This window comes from Hordeum vulgare, chromosome 2H (genome assembly GCF_904849725.1).
Source record: "Hordeum vulgare subsp. vulgare chromosome 2H, MorexV3_pseudomolecules_assembly, whole genome shotgun sequence".
Lineage (NCBI taxonomy): Eukaryota > Viridiplantae > Streptophyta > Magnoliopsida > Poales > Poaceae > Hordeum > Hordeum vulgare.
This window is the reverse complement of record NC_058519.1, coordinates 652,716,892-652,732,806: the sequence shown is the minus strand read 5'-3', so window position 1 is coordinate 652,732,806 and position 15,915 is coordinate 652,716,892. Positions and strand designations below refer to the sequence as shown.

General features: G+C 42.5%; 1 pseudogene; it reads left to right on the top strand.

The window, feature by feature from the left end:
• Window positions 1-5,393: 5,393 nt before the first annotated feature.
• Window positions 5,394-15,251, top strand: LOC123428918 (annotated as a pseudogene).
• The last annotated feature ends 664 nt before the right edge of the window (window positions 15,252-15,915 follow it).

The following is a 15,915-nucleotide window of genomic DNA, read 5'->3' as shown; positions in this document are numbered from 1 at the left end:
GTGGAGGTACACAAAAAGGTTGCGTGAGCTGAGTGCAGCAATTAAATGCAGGGTTGTGCTTGTAGTTGAAGAAATTATTCTATTATGCCTCGTTTAACTCTTTGTACCTGTACGATATTTTCTGACTAGCGTGTATGACTGGTTAGGTACTGTGCCTTGCTCTGGAATGACATGGCAAATAAGGGATAAAACATACTGTTAGTTATATTTCTAGGAAGGGGCGTTTTTCTATTGGTTCATTGTGATGGTATCTTAGGAGATACACCAACAAACGAGCTCAAGATCCCATCCCATCCTCTACATCAAAGATGTACACAGCAAAAAGTACTCTTCATTTAATACTAGCCCTAGCACACCTAAACTTCATGACAACGCCCTCAAGAGGTTAGATGGTGTGAAGCGTCGTCATTGTCGAGTCCAAAATGGACGAGGGTTTTCACCCTGAAACCATGACACGGAGAGAACCACAACAACGTCTTCAAGAAGACACAACCAAGAAGGTAAGCCACCACTGACGCCAAGGCACCGCCGGAGAACCAAATGGTGCCGCATCTCGCATCCTCTTTTTTTCTCTCTCACAACTCTCTCAAACAGTCAAACTCCTCAATTTATCTCTCAAACACATAAGAACATACACACATATACACCAAGGAAGAACACAATGGCTTTGCCCAGAGACTCTTCCTTGGTGAGCATTGTGGCTACATTGTTTCTCTTCAACCCTCATGGCCTCATTTCTCGACCCAAAATGGCTATGTATACAAAGTTTGGCACAGATCCATGACCCATGAACTCACGCCATACTCCACTAACCACTAACCGCATGACCACTTCTACCTCCTAGAAGAGTGTGGCTGTTCTACACCCAGGGACATTGCAATCCCGCTACACCCACAATCGAAACTTAGCAAATCAAATCAGAAAAATCAGAAACTTCCCGGATCCGATTATGAGAAAACGTTTTAGGTGCTTTTAAAATTTTATGCCCAAGTGACAACTGAGGATCTCTGTACAAAAAGCAAAGTTTGTGCTCGACATAAATCTGAAACTTGGGTGCAGAGCAAGAGTTTGTATTTCATTCCATATGGTGGTCAATCGATGTGATTTGGTGACCAAACTTTGCAAGCTTGTAAAACATTTTCTCATAATAAAATGCCCCCGGAGTTTCATAATTTTTTGAATTTCTTTTCTATTTTTTAAATTTTGCTGTTCATCACGTGGGTGCATCAAACTTGGGTGCTCCATGCGTCGATTTATGCAGAGGCCGGAGGCTGTGTTCCTCCTTTAAAAAAAAACTTCCCCCTCCTAGAATTACTCTACTATCTCCATGAACCATGATCCACATGACCCGACAACAACCTATAACCAAGCCACTGCATGCACTCACTTCTCCCTATCCATCTCTACTTGCATGCAGGCCATGCTCACACTTAGTACACTAATTCATCAATCTTCTAATGCAACCAATGTTCGCAGCACCTGCAACCAATGTTCACAACCCCTAATGCTTATATGACAACCAATGTACACTAATTCGCCAATCTATTATCATCCATACATAAATTAAGAAAAATAGGAACACTTATTGATCCCACAAAATAACAAATGCAGTGCCAACAGAAAATTAGGGAATGAAACTTAGCTCATGAGGTTAAACTTACATTCTATTATAGATCGTCATGTCATAATTAAGTTGAAAGCATACTTTGCATGTGACTGAATATAATACTCCCTCCATCTCAAAATAAGTGTCTCAACCTTAGTACATCCTTAGGCCACCTTTGATTTACATGATTGGAGAAGTGGTAGGAAAAGGAAACAAACATGAATAGGATGCCCTGTCCACTGGATTGCTATGAGCAAAACAGATGGATTTTTACATGAAGTCCAAACCTAATACTAGTTTTCTTGTGAAACTGAACTAAGAAATACTATAGATTGATTCCTGAGGAATAAAATCCCATTAATCCAACATCTATAGGAAAAAAATCCAGAGGGTCTAAATCCTATAAAAATTCCTATGCATATCATGTAAATCAAAGGAGGCCTTAAATTAAATAGCTTGCTTAACTTCTCAGACGTATTTGGATTTTACACCAAAGACGCAATGAGTCATCTAGTATGCTAAATACTTTTTGAACAAGCAAGAACGCTACGACATAAACTCATCCAAATATTCCGCGGCATTATGATCTTGTTTGCGGTCTAAGTCTGATCTATTACTATACCATGTACGCATCCATCCTGCTTCCAAAACCAACTTTTTTATTGTTGAAATATGATATGGTTTGAGTGTTATTCAACGAATTCACTCCGGTTTCACCCCGAAGCGTAGCAGAAGGCTTGTGTCCATTGAGAGGATCAACTAAATTTTATTTTGTTCGCACCTAATTTGTTTTAGTTCATGTTGTTGTTTCTCTTTTATGCACTTGGAATCTCGAACTGACTGCCGAGTGTTGAAGTATGGTGTGAGAAATTCTTTGCGTTGGTGGTCTATCTTTTGGGAATTCTTTCTAAAAAGAACAAGCATATCGAAACTGGTAATCCTCTTCCAGTGCTAGTGTAGAACTTGGTAATTAGAAACATCCATTCTCCCATAACCAACATCAAAAAATCTCAAACACAGAACAAACTGAAAATCACAAACCAATACATCAACCAAAGCAACAAACCACTTCCTTCCATACAATTCTCAAATTCTATTAACAAGGCTAAGGTCGATGAAGAACCATTCTTGCCTTTGTTACTAGTTTGCTTAGATTTAACTTGTCGAACAAAAGTAGACAAGAGTAATCGTTTGTCTAGATAAGAAGAACTCTTCTTTCGAAGATCGTCATTGATAGCTATAAGAAACTCATGTTATTGCTCTAAATTTAGCTTCTCGAAGCGTAGCTTCTCATGAGTTCTTAGAATATCTCTATGACCTTCTTGAGTAGATTCATGAAATAACTTAAGAGTGTTAAGTTATTTAGCTAGACGCTCAATCTCCTTCTTATCATCATCATAGGACTTATCTTGACTAGCATTATTTATCAAGTTCATTTAGACAAACATCACTAGTTTTATCAAAGAGAAAATCATCATCTCCTAGTAAGTCATCCTCATCACTATTAAAGTCAAAGTATTCAGGGTGTGATACCTTTGGGACTTTAGCCATGAATCAACTTCCAATTCCTTTATTTGGTGAATCAAATAAATAATAGGAGTTGGAGGAAACAAGTGCTAATCTGGCAACACATTCATCTTGACTATAGTTGGAGTTGGAGTGATAGATCTGCTCGGATTTGTTTTCAGATTCGGAGTCGGATACCCATTCACCAACATTAGCTTGATGTCTTCTTCTTGTGTAGCTCTTGGTGTACTTGTTCTTATTCTCCGAGTCCTTTCTTCTCCCGGAGGGTCTTCGTTAGTGACGATCTTCTCTACTCGTTCTCTCTCTTCGAGGTGACTCATCTCTTGAGCTTCTTCTTATAGGTGACTCTTCTCATCTTTTTTTTTTGTGTGTGTGTGGGGGGGGGGGTGCGTTCATTTGAATAGTGTCCGAGCCTTTCACAATTGTAACAATTTTGGTCACAATTAGACGAATGCTTCTCTTCATATCTTCAGTTAGTGCTTCTCTCTTTGCCTCTACGCTTGTAGAACTTGCTAAATTTCTTGACCATGAGTCTTATCTCTTCATTGGTAACAAGTTTGACGCTTGAGGTAGCAGCGGTGTCACTTGAACCTTTGTATGCACCGCTTGACTTGTTGTGGGGGCTCTTCTTTGTCTTTGACTGACATTTCATGAGCAACAATCCATCCAATGACTTGTGTAGGCTTGAGATCTTTGTAGTTTGGCATTATTTCGATCAATGTGCACACGGTGTCATACTTTCCATCCAAGGCCCTAAGGATCTTTTCAATGATGTATTTCTCGGTCATCTCTTCACTTCCTTAGCTGACAATCTCATTTGTGATGAGAGCAAGCCTTGTTGAAGGTGAAAAGATGGTTGGGGATGAAGATATTCTCATAACCCATGTTATTATTGATCCTAAGAGTCGACATTGAGCTCTTGCAATCAATCAGCGGGATCTGCATGGGCCACCAATGGCGGTGCTAAAATCAGCAGATTTAGGGTACGGGGTCCCATGTTGATGATCTCAGCAAGATGGTAACAAGCAAAATAGGGTTAAAATATTTACCTAGGTTCAGGCCCTCTCATGAGGTAAAACCTACATCCTATTCTTATTATATTCACAATGATCTACCTCGAGATCATATGAATGAGTTCTAGGATCTAGACCTTCAATAGCGTGTCATCTACAAACTAAACCCCTCAGCTTATATAGGCACCTGAGATTTCTAGGGTTTACACATGGCCAGTAACAAATCTATGGATAAGCTTGTCGATTGATAAGTATCCAACATATCTATAATTTTTTATTATTTCATTCTATTATATTATTATTCTTGAATACTTTATATGCATTTATATGTTGTTTTATATTGTTTTTTGGAAATAACCTATTAACCCAGTGCCTAGTGCAAGTTGTTGTTTTATGCGTGTTTTTGGATTTTCAGGAAATCAATACCAAACGAAGTCCAAATGCAACGAAATTTTTTGATGATTTTTTTGGAAACAAATAAGACCTGGAAGCTTCGGAGGGAGGCCGAAGGCTGCAGGAGGCGGTGCTAAGAAAACAAGGCACACCCCAAGGGGTGGGCGCGTCTTGATCGCTTAGGACCACCCTCTGGCGTCTCCTGTCCTAACTGTGCCTCTATAAATCCTCTAAAATTGGAAAACACCAGAGAGCCATCCAAAATACCTTTTTGCCACCGCAAGTCTCTGTTCCATCGTGATCCCATCTGGAGCCTTGTTCGGATGCCCTGCCGGAGGGGGGATCAATCACATAGGGCCTCTACATCAACCTTTTTTCTCCCACGATTGCCGCGGTGATCTATTCAATGTAATCCTATTTGCGGTGTGTTTATTGGGATCTGATGAATTATGAGTTTATGATCAGATTAATCATGAAAAATATATTGAGTCTTTGATGGCTTATTATATGCGTGATTATTACAGGTTCGTTTTTATTTCGATCTATCGGTTTGGTTTAGCCAACTAGATTGATTTATCTTCGACATGGGTGGTGCGTTCTGTTGGGTTCAATCTTGTGGTGCTCAATTCGAGTGATAGACGGGGACATGGCATCTATTTGTATTGCGGCCATTAAGGATAAACAAATGGGGTTTATTAATATTAGTTGGGTTTACTTTGTCTACATCATGTCATCTTGCTCCAAGCATTACTGTGTTTTTACTTAATACTCTAGATGCATGCTGGACAACGGTCGATGAGTAGAGTAATAGTAGTAGATGCAAGTAGTAGTCGGTCTATTTACTTATGGACGTGATGCCTATATATATGACTTTCTCTTGTGCAGTTTTCAAGGTTTGTACATCATGTTATTTTCTTACACAAATTGTAGATTTTGCAGAGTAGTTTTATTAATTCATGGACTAATATTAAATTGCTAGGAGAACAAAAGCTTAGAAGCAGCCCAGCAACATAAACTTAGCCTTCTAATCAACAAGGTAATAGTTCCATTTTTCGAGAGATTGCATTATTAGATTGATTACTAGTTAGACAATATTGTGAACATGATCTGATGGTACTTCATTCTTGCAAAATACACATTTAATCAAAGGCTAAAGTCAAGAGGGGGCATCATGTTCTTGATATCGGTAGCGGCTGCGGAAGTTTAGCAATAGAGATAGTTAAGCAAACTGGATGCAAATACACTCGAGTCACTTTGTCGACGGAGCAGCATAAATATGTAGAGAGAAAAGTAAGAGAAGCTGGCTTAGAGGTTAGTTCTATGTTACTCCCTCCTTTACACAATACCTGTACAGTTGTATAGTTTATCAGTAATTACCATTCCACCATATATGTTCATTGAGAAAGTGTAGTGTATCTTTACCTAATAATAAAGCGGCTATTGCTTCTGTTGGAAAACCCGTCGCTGCTATTTTGCAGAAAGGCCCCTGAGGTTTTAGGTACTCAACCCGCAGTCCTTTTGAAAGTGGATGTCTGTGATACCGTTTCGGTTTTACAAAAAAGATCCCTTCATTTCACACTATTCAACTCGCAATCCTCTATCCAGCCGCAACGAGGATGAAAAGATGAGGGGCGGCGCCCTTGTCGACGGCGGGGGAGACGGCTAAAGCCGCGGTGGAGGACGGGAAGGTTGACGCCTTGGGTGCGTGCTTAGGTAAGGTAGGTCATCCTTGTTGTGCTGGTGTGCATTGATGGAGGATGGAAGGGGGGCAGCCGAACATGTTCAAGTGGGTACGTTGTCTGCCAGTGCCGGTCGCGAGCACGTGCCGTGACGTGGGCTTGTCGGAGACGAGGCGAAGGAGCGCGGAGGAAGGGCGCCTTGGTGCTCGTGGTGGACCGGATCTAGTGAGGGGGAGGTGGGATCCGTTGGCTGGTTTCTTCCGTGCGAGAGAAGATTTCAGGAAGGGAGAGTGCACACAAGTGGGAAAAGGAGAGGGTGCATGGTCGGAGGTACATATGCGCACTCGCGGATGCAGGCGAATGGCTCGGACAGGAGACATGGCTCACGGCGGCGGCAACTCTCCTCGGGAGGATCTCGGGCATTGAGGTCTGGGCGTGCACTACCCCAGGACGGAGTCCACTGACCTGTACTACTGGTCATGGTCCAATACCACCACCACGCCTTCGATCCGACCTCCAGCACTCCAATGACCAGGAGCATCGCAGTGGCTGTGGTGAGCGGTCTGCTCAATTTAACTATTGATATATTCGTTTCTGAGATTATGTTTTGTTCGCATGTGATAATTAGGATGATCTCTTTCTTCCAGGTTTGTATGCTAAGATGAACTTGAGTGTCGAGGTTGATTTGGAAGATTATGTCTCCAGGAAGGATAAAATTAGTGATGCTGGTGTGAGTTGATTTGGAAGATTATGTGTCTAGAACGGATAAAATCGATGCTAATGATATGAGGGCCTTTGCATTATGTTGAACATTCTTTTTCAGTTGCACTACTTCAACATTAGAAATCTCATTGCCTCAGATTAATTAGAAAATGACAACGATTTCTAAATCCTTTATTCTTAAAAGTTTATCATAGTAAATGTTGGGAAACGAATGAGAAGAAAGATAGGCGGACGACGTGAGCAGTAAGCAACGGATCTCCCCTTTTTAGGGGAAAGATCGTGGCCCTTTTGGGATGTTAATTCTTTCGACGGACGGCCTTCTGATCACCATACATTTGTTTCATATATATTGACACCTATAATGCAATAGCAACTCCTGATTATGAGATGTTATGTAATTGCTTGTGTAAATTAGGCACACTTTTTCCGCCTCCTCCTTTGTGTTATTCACCGTGTCTCAGTTTGCTGCTATTTGACAGGAAGGTGGCATGCATGTTGTCCATAAAATTCGCTACGTCATCCTCCTCAAGGATTTCTAGAAGGGTTACTGATACGTCTCCATCATATCTACTTTTCCAAACTCTTTTGCCCTTGTTTTGGACTCTAATTTGTATTATTTGAATGGAACTAACCTGGACTGACGCTGTTTTCAGCAGAATTGCCTTGGTGTTATTTTTGTGCAGAAATGAAAGTTCTCAGAACGTCCTGAAAATTTACAGAGAATATTTCTAGAAAATATGAAAAATACCTGCGCAAAGATCCACCGGAGGGGATGGGCCAGTGGGCCACAAGCCCTGTAGCCGCCACCCCCTGGTGGCGGCTAGCAAGCTTGTGGGGACCACGTGGTTCTGCCGCCCCCAATTCCAGCTCTATAAATTCACTTTCGTCCCAGAAAAAATAAAGAGAGAAGATTTCGTCGCGTTTGTGATACGGAGGCGCCGCCACATCCTGTTCTTCATCTGGAGGGCAGATCTGGAGTCCGTTTTGGGCTCCGGAGAGGGGAAATCGTCGCCATCGTCATTATCAACCTTCTTCCCTCTCCAATTCCATGAAGCTCTTCGTCGTTCATGAGTAATCTATTCGTAGGCTCGCTGGGTGGTGATGAGTAGGATGAGATCTATCATGTAATCGAGTTAGTTTTGACGGGGATTGATCCCTAGTATCCACTATGTTCTGAGATTGATGTTGCTACTACTTTGCCATGCTTAATGCTTGTCTCTAGGGCCCGAGTGCAATGATTTCAGATAATAAATTATTATGTTGTCACCAATATATGTGTGTTTTAGATCCGATCTTGCAAGTTGTAGTTACCTACTATGTGTTATGACCCGGCAACCCCGGAGTGACAATAACCGGAACCACTCCCGGTGATGACCATAGTTTGAGGAGTTCATGTGTTCACCAAGTGCTAATGCGTTGGTCCGGTTCTTTATTAGAAGGAGAACCTTAATATCTCGTAGTTTCCTTTTGAACCCCGCTGCCACGGGAGGGATGGACAATAGATGTCATGCAAGTTCTTTTCCCTAAGCACGTATGACGACACACGGAATGCATGCCTACATCACATTGACGAACGGGAGCTAGCCACATATCTCTCCGTGTTATAACTATTGCATGATGAATATCATCCAAACAAATCACCGACCCATTGTCTACGAATTTGTCCCACTGCTGTTGTTACTTGTTTTGCTCCGCTACTGTTGCTACTTGCTACTGCTGTTACTTGCTACCGTTGCTATCATACTACTTGCTGTTGATACTTTGCTAGCAGATATTAATCTTTCAGGTGTGGTTGAATCTGACACATTCAGCTACTAATACTTGAGAGTATCCTCTCACTTCCTATTGGTGAACCAACAAATTTGGGTTGAATACTCTACCCTCGAAAACTGCCTCGATCCCATGCGCTGGTGGGTCATTGCAAGACAATTTCTAATTGTTGAGCAATCGAGAATAGCTGTCGTCTAGCCATTGCCAGAGATTGCCAATCAGTTACCAAACCAATGTCAAGAAGCCTTAGACACACTTCAACTTCTACAAATGATGCAACAAACTATTAAAGAGGATGTTTTATTTCCTGCGGGCAATGATTATTACTAGAGTTGAATTTGTTGACAGTCGCCACCGAGAGTAATAACCCTGTATCTCGGTGCTCCTGTAGTTTGCACATTCAGCCTCACCTATATTGTTGCGCTATTTGCCAGTACAAAGTCATGTGAGTTGCTTCCCTAGAAGTGAGAAGAATTCAAAAAGGGAGAGAGAAGAGAAGAAGGAAAAGGAGAGGGCGGTGGGGTCGTGCGAACACTTTGGACGGTGAGGCATAACTCGACGTTTCTCTGATGGCCGACAGCAAGGTACCCCACTGCTCTGGATATTTACATGGTTAATGTGAGTTGAACCATCAAAGGTGCGCATTGGTAATGGTTAAAAAATTCGTTGCGTTAGAGAAAACTGAATGTTCTATCAGTTCTTTAATAATACATATTACAAAATGTACCTTTCTGTTCAATTGTAGGATCACTGCACAACAGACTTTGGAGCAGGCTCTGATTCACACAGAACTCCCCAACAACATCATCGTTTGAGGATATTAGATGGATACTGAATCCAGTAAGCCTCCAATATATAAGCGTAGTCAAATTTTCAGTTAGTAATTTGGACGAGAGGTTCTAGCAAATTTATGTTTGTTCCTACAATAGACTACCTTTGCCTGAAGATTTGACGTGTGACTCAAATTTCGCTAGAAACCAATAGTGGAGATTTCAGTTTTTGTCATGCATATTCGTACGGATTTCATATTTAATGGATCATAAAATTTTATTCTATAATCAGATCTTGGTATGTTTTCATATTTTTCAGAGAAGAAATAAGTCTAGAGGGGTTGACATTTGTCATATTTTAAAGGACGGTCAAGTCTGCAGAATACACAATGATTTGAGGAATTCGGATGTTACCCAAGGTCATACGTGGATGTAGTTTATGAGCAACTATCTTATGTTGATGGTGTGTAAGCATGTTAGCCTCCAGTTCCCTATTTCATTCCTCACGGGACAATTATGGATGGGCTAATGGAGGTATATCGAAATTCTATACTGAACCTTCGTTACATAGAAAGTTAGCCTAGCCACATCAGAATGGATCTCCTCGACAAGCTTCATATTTGGTTGTGCATCACTAAGATGGTAAGATTGCATATTTACAATATTAATTTCCATAGATTTATAATTTTTTATGCTCGCTACTTATGGATGAAATTCAGGATAAACAAATTTTCTTTGCGAATTATGATACACACATTACAGTAAGACGATTTTGTGTGAGGCTAATATTTTTCTAAGGTGTACCATTGTCCATCTAATCTTCCTAATTACAATTGATGTGGCTTATTGCTAGGCTAAAGGGCCTGGAGGCGGGCCCTGCTCTCTCCGTGGCATCATAGTGATTATCGTGTTTGTTAAATTTAATTTTCACCTCCGTCTAATGTATCATAGTACTATGCACAAAGATACTTGAACACAAAGCTCACACCTAACTTACTCGGGTGTCGGCTGTGGATTCTTTCAACTTTCATGTAGTATTGTTGAAATATATTTGATGTAATACTCAAATTTGGTGATATTTTGAATGGGCATAATTGTGTCGGTAGAGGTCGAGAGTTAATGATTTTTGTGATAATCTTAAGTTATATTGTTATATATAGCACTTTCCAGGTTATATGGTTCGCATCCTCTGAACCAATTCACAATGACCACTCCAGATTTGGGCCTTACATTTTTAAATTATTTTGTAACATTTTGGTTAATTTTTTATGTTCCTCTTTAGAGTTTTACATTGAGTGGTGTAGAACTAAATGAGTGTTGCCATTCACGGGAAGCCACAAGCTTTAAAACAGTATATGAATGTTGTTAGCTTGGTCCTTCACAAATAGTCCGTTAGACGTGTGGGGAAGTGAAATTCTCCCCATTGGAAAAAAGACCCCTCGCGTCGCCTCCCCTCGAGCGACGCCAAGGGCCCTGAAACCCTAGCCGCCCGAGAGTTTATGTCCTTCGCCGGCCGCCGCTGCCGCCGGCTAGGGCCGCGGTGGCGGCGGGTCCTGCACCTTAGTGCCAGGGCGGGTGGTAGCCGCGGAGTCCCAGCGAGGCAGAGGGGCCGTCGCGCGCGTGGATGACGGGGGCGACAGTCAGGGCAGCGTCCCTGTTGCGTGGCGGCGTTCGTGGCCCTCATGGCCGGCCGTGGTCGGAGGTTGGATGGTGGCGGTGCAGCGCTCCATCCAGCAAGGGTGGCGGCTGCGTGCAAGGGCTACATCGAGGGCTGCGGATCTGGCCGTGTCTTGCCCAGATCCGTCACAACTTGATCTTGATCGGCCGGTGGCGCGAGGAGGATCGGTGAGGGGTGGCTGGAGGCCCCTTGCCGGCATGCCGACGGCGGCCTCATCTACATGACGAGCCTTCCTCGGTTCCATCCAGCCACGAGATCGGGGGGACGCAACTTCCGGTTTAAACCGCCCGACCTCGGTCATGGCGGACGATGGCGGCGTCTAGGACGTCGTTACCATCTTGAGGCATCGTTGTTGCAGGTCGTGGAACCACACTCATGATGCTCCGAAGGAAACTCTAGATCTGGATCTACCGGCCGGACGATGATGGCATCTACGATGTCGTTTCCCTCCTGATGGCATCATTTTGGAGTACGTGCTGGATGGACGGGACAAGAGGAGGAGCAGTGTTTGTTCTACCGCGAGCCCTGCGGTGGATCCCAGCGGCATGGCGCTCCGGTGGTTTGGCGACACGCACGTGTAGACGGATACATGCAGGATGGTGGCTCTGTTTGGCGCCGTGGTGGCGTCGACGGCAGACCTAGCAAGGAAGATGCGTCTGTTCTAGGTCTGGAGATGGAATGATGGAAGATGGTGGAGACAGCCTCTGAGAGTGCGTCGGACCGGTATGGGATCCAGTCCCAGTGGTGGCTGGGCTGGGGCATCCGGCTATAGATGTTAGGATTTGGTGCGATATTTGTTTGATATTTGGTCCGGATATCCAGCACACCTTCATCAAGGGATAGGAGTAGCAACAGATGTTGCCTAGACGGTGGCTTCAGGCTGACTGATGTATTACTTTGTATGGTCTTTATGAATAATTAATAAAATGACTATATGCATCGTCCAGATGCAGAGGCCGGTGGTATATCCTCCTTTTCTAAAAAAAAGACGTGTGTCATCTGTCATTGCGTATAACATCTGGTCTTTCTATTTTTCATTGATTTTTTTCCGCACGATCACATTTACTAGTGGGTATATAACTGTGAAGAGTCTGAAGCAGATGACTCGATCCATCACAGCCTACTCAAAATGGAATGGTATTATCTCGCATGCCCACCATTGCTGACAACACCGATCCTCCACACGATTGAATCAGTCCAGGTACAACAAGGAATACTCCACCGCCGCCATCGTCTGCCCGTCCTCCGCCAGCGACGACACCCATTGCGGCGAGGAAACAACTACCACTTTGCCAATGGTGATCAGTGGAACTTTACAGCGGAGTATCTCAAAATCGAGTAGTTTGGAACTTTGGATTGGCATATACTATAATTTCCGAACTAGAAAACAAATATAGACGTGCACGGCAAATTAGTATTTGTTTTGTCCCAGCTTATATGCTTCCGCAGGGTGAAATTTTAGCTAACAATTCTACTGCCTATTGTTATTAATTTCCAGGAACACGTAAATTTTCTGCTGTGCGACTACCATAAAATACCACCTTTTAAGTATGACGCAATCATAAGCTGGTAAGTGTTACTATATTACAGATTCGTGTTGTGCTGGTGATTGTACTTAATGTATTCCTCTTATGTAAATCAGTGGTATGATTGAACATGTTGGTCATGAATACCAAGAAGGGGCTGCGTCAAGGGGACCCCGCATCTCCTATTATGTTCAACATTGTCGCCGATATGTTAGCCATGCTCGTTCAGAGGGCTAAGCTGGCCGGACAAATCAGTGGAGTTATTCCCCATTTGGTGGACGAAGGCCTCTCCATCCTTCAATATGCGGATGATATTATTTTGTTCTTGGATCACAACTTAGAAAAAGCGAAAAACCTTAAACTGCTACTATGTGCGTTCGAGGAGTTGTCTGGTCTAAAAATTAATTCCCATAAGAGGGAACTTTTCTGTTTTGGTGATGCGGCGGCATCCTCATATGTCCAAATTTTTGGATGCCAGATCGGGAAATTCCCGATTCTCTATTTGGGTATACCTATCCATTATCGGCGCTTGACTATAGTTGAATGGAAGAATGTGGAAGAAAGACTAGAGAAACGGCTAGCTAGCTGGAAAGCCAAACTATTGTCTTATGGGAGCGTTTAACATTGATCAATTCGGTACTCACAAACATGGTTTTATATATGCTATCTTTCTTCCACCTACCTAAAGGCGTCCTTCAGCGTCTCGATTACTTTAGATCCCGTTTTTTTGGCAGAGTCATATCGAGACGAAGAAATATAGACTAGCCGCTAGGTGTAATGTATTATGTCGACCTAAGAGCCAAGGGGGACTTGGAATCCAAGACCTTGAGATCAAAAATATTGCCCTTCTCAGCAAATGGGTGTATAAACTACTAACTGAGGATGGCGTATGGCAAGGAAATCATTCGTAATAAATACGTGGGGTCCAAAGCTATTTCCCAGGTATTCTGGAAACCGGGTGATTCACATTTTTTGAGTGGGGTAATGAAGGCCAAATAATTCTTCTTTCAATTCGGGAGCTTCTCGGTCAAAGATGGCTCCCAGGTCAGATTCTCGGAAGATATCGGGCTTGGAGCAACCCCCTTAAGTGTGCAATACCACAACTTATACAGGATTGTCACACACAAGTTCGTCACGGTCAAACAAGCTTTGTGTATTGATAATCCTGCTATCTATTTTCGCAGGACTCTTTTCGAACCTCGGCTAGCAGCATGGACTGAACTAGTCACTCGTTTGGAGACTTCCAGTTGTCAGATGAACCAGATTCCTTTCGTTGGAAACTACACCAAAACGGAAAGTTTTCGGTTAAATCCATGTATGATGCACTGGCTCATTATGAGGTCCCGACAGACAACAAAAAATTATGGAAGCTTAAAATCCCTCTAAAAGTAAAGATATTCCTCTGGTTTTTTATTAAAGGGGACTAATTTGGCACGGCGCAACTGACAAGGATGCAAATAATGCGTCTTCTGCCATCACGACGAGTCTATCGAACACTTATTTTTCGAGTGTAAGTTTGCCAGATCTGTGTGGGCCATTGTCCAAATAGCTTCAAACATATACCCACCACGTAGTGCGCAGAACATATTTGGCAACCGGCTGATGGGTATTCACAAACAAAATTCTGTTCACATTCTTGTGGGGGCGGCTGCCTTAATTTGGGCAAGATGGCTTACTAGGAATGATATCGTCTTTAACAAAAAATGCATTCCATCTACTGTGCAGGTTATTCATACATGTTCGCAATGGCTCTGTACTTGGTCTATCCTGCAGAAGCCGGAAGACAATGACCTTTTTACGATGGGGTCTGCTCGGCTGGAGCGTACAGCCACGGAAGTTTTCTACACCCATGGATGGCGGTGTGACCTCCGGATAGGATCAGATTTCCATAGGCTGTTAGACCATTTACTTTTTATTTGTATTTTCTCTTCATGCTCGGTACTACTTTCTGGTTTACGTTGGCTGCATGCATCCAGTTATGCAGAGGCCGGGTTTTGCAGCGATACGATTGTATCAACTCAATATTTGAAATTAATGAAATGCCCTTTATCAAAAAAATGAATAGATGGACGATTTTTTTTGCTTGGTGTGAGTCTTACTTGGTTGAAGATGGGATATTGGTCCTCCAGGTTAGTGCATTAACAACTAAGTATATTTCCAAATGACTTCACGGCTGGATTTCACCATCCCTGTGAACACCAACTAAGTAGTACTTCCTCTGTCCGGAATTACTTGTAGGAAGTATATACCTATTTTCGGTGCACAAGAACGACGATTAGGACTTATTCTTTCGGATCGGCAGAAAAATCCAATGAAAGATGTCCTTATTATCCAAACAAGACCTTAGGTCTATCACGAACTAACCATTGCACATGTGCATTCAGTTCATCTCAGTTCCATAGGGACGGTACGAGCAATACAGAAAAAGGCCAGACTTCATAAAAGAGTACATATTCACTGGCGGTTGCCTTCCTTCTTTGGCCCGTATTCTTCAGTTCCTATGCACATGGTGCACCAGGACCCGATGGTCTTTCTTTTCTATTTTATCAGGTTTTTTGGGATCTGATTAAAACGACTTCATGGCCATGGTGAGGGATTTTGAAGTTGGTAATCTTGACATTTATAAGCTGAACTTTGCCATTATTGTGTTAATCCCTAAACAAGTAGATGCCAAGGATATGAACAAGTTCAGACCTATTAGTCTGGGGAACTGTGCAGTTAAGATTCTTACCAAGGCCATGACCACCAGATTATCCCCTATTGGGGATAGACTGATCTCTTCTAATCAAACAACTTTTATTAAAGGTAGATTTATTCTGGAGAGTGTGGTGTTGGCCCATGAAGTTATCCATGAGATTAAGAGATCCAAAACCCAAGGGCTTGTGCTCAAACTAGATTATGAGAAAGCCTATGATAGGGTGAGTTGGGAATTTCTCTTTGATATGCTGAGATCTAGGGGTTTTGGGATGAGGTGGATCTCTTGGATTAAAAGTGTGATTCTTAGAAGTACATTCAGTGTCCGTATTAATGATGTGACTGGACCCTATTTTTTGGGTGGTAAGGGTCTCAAACAAGGGGACCCCATTTCTCCCCTTCTTTTTAACCTAGTTGCTGATGTGTTTTCCAAAATGTTGATTAAAAGCTTCTCAACAAAATTTAATTTCGGGGCTTCTGCCTCATGTTGTTAATGGAGGGATTGTTAGTTTACAATATGCTGATGATATTTTACT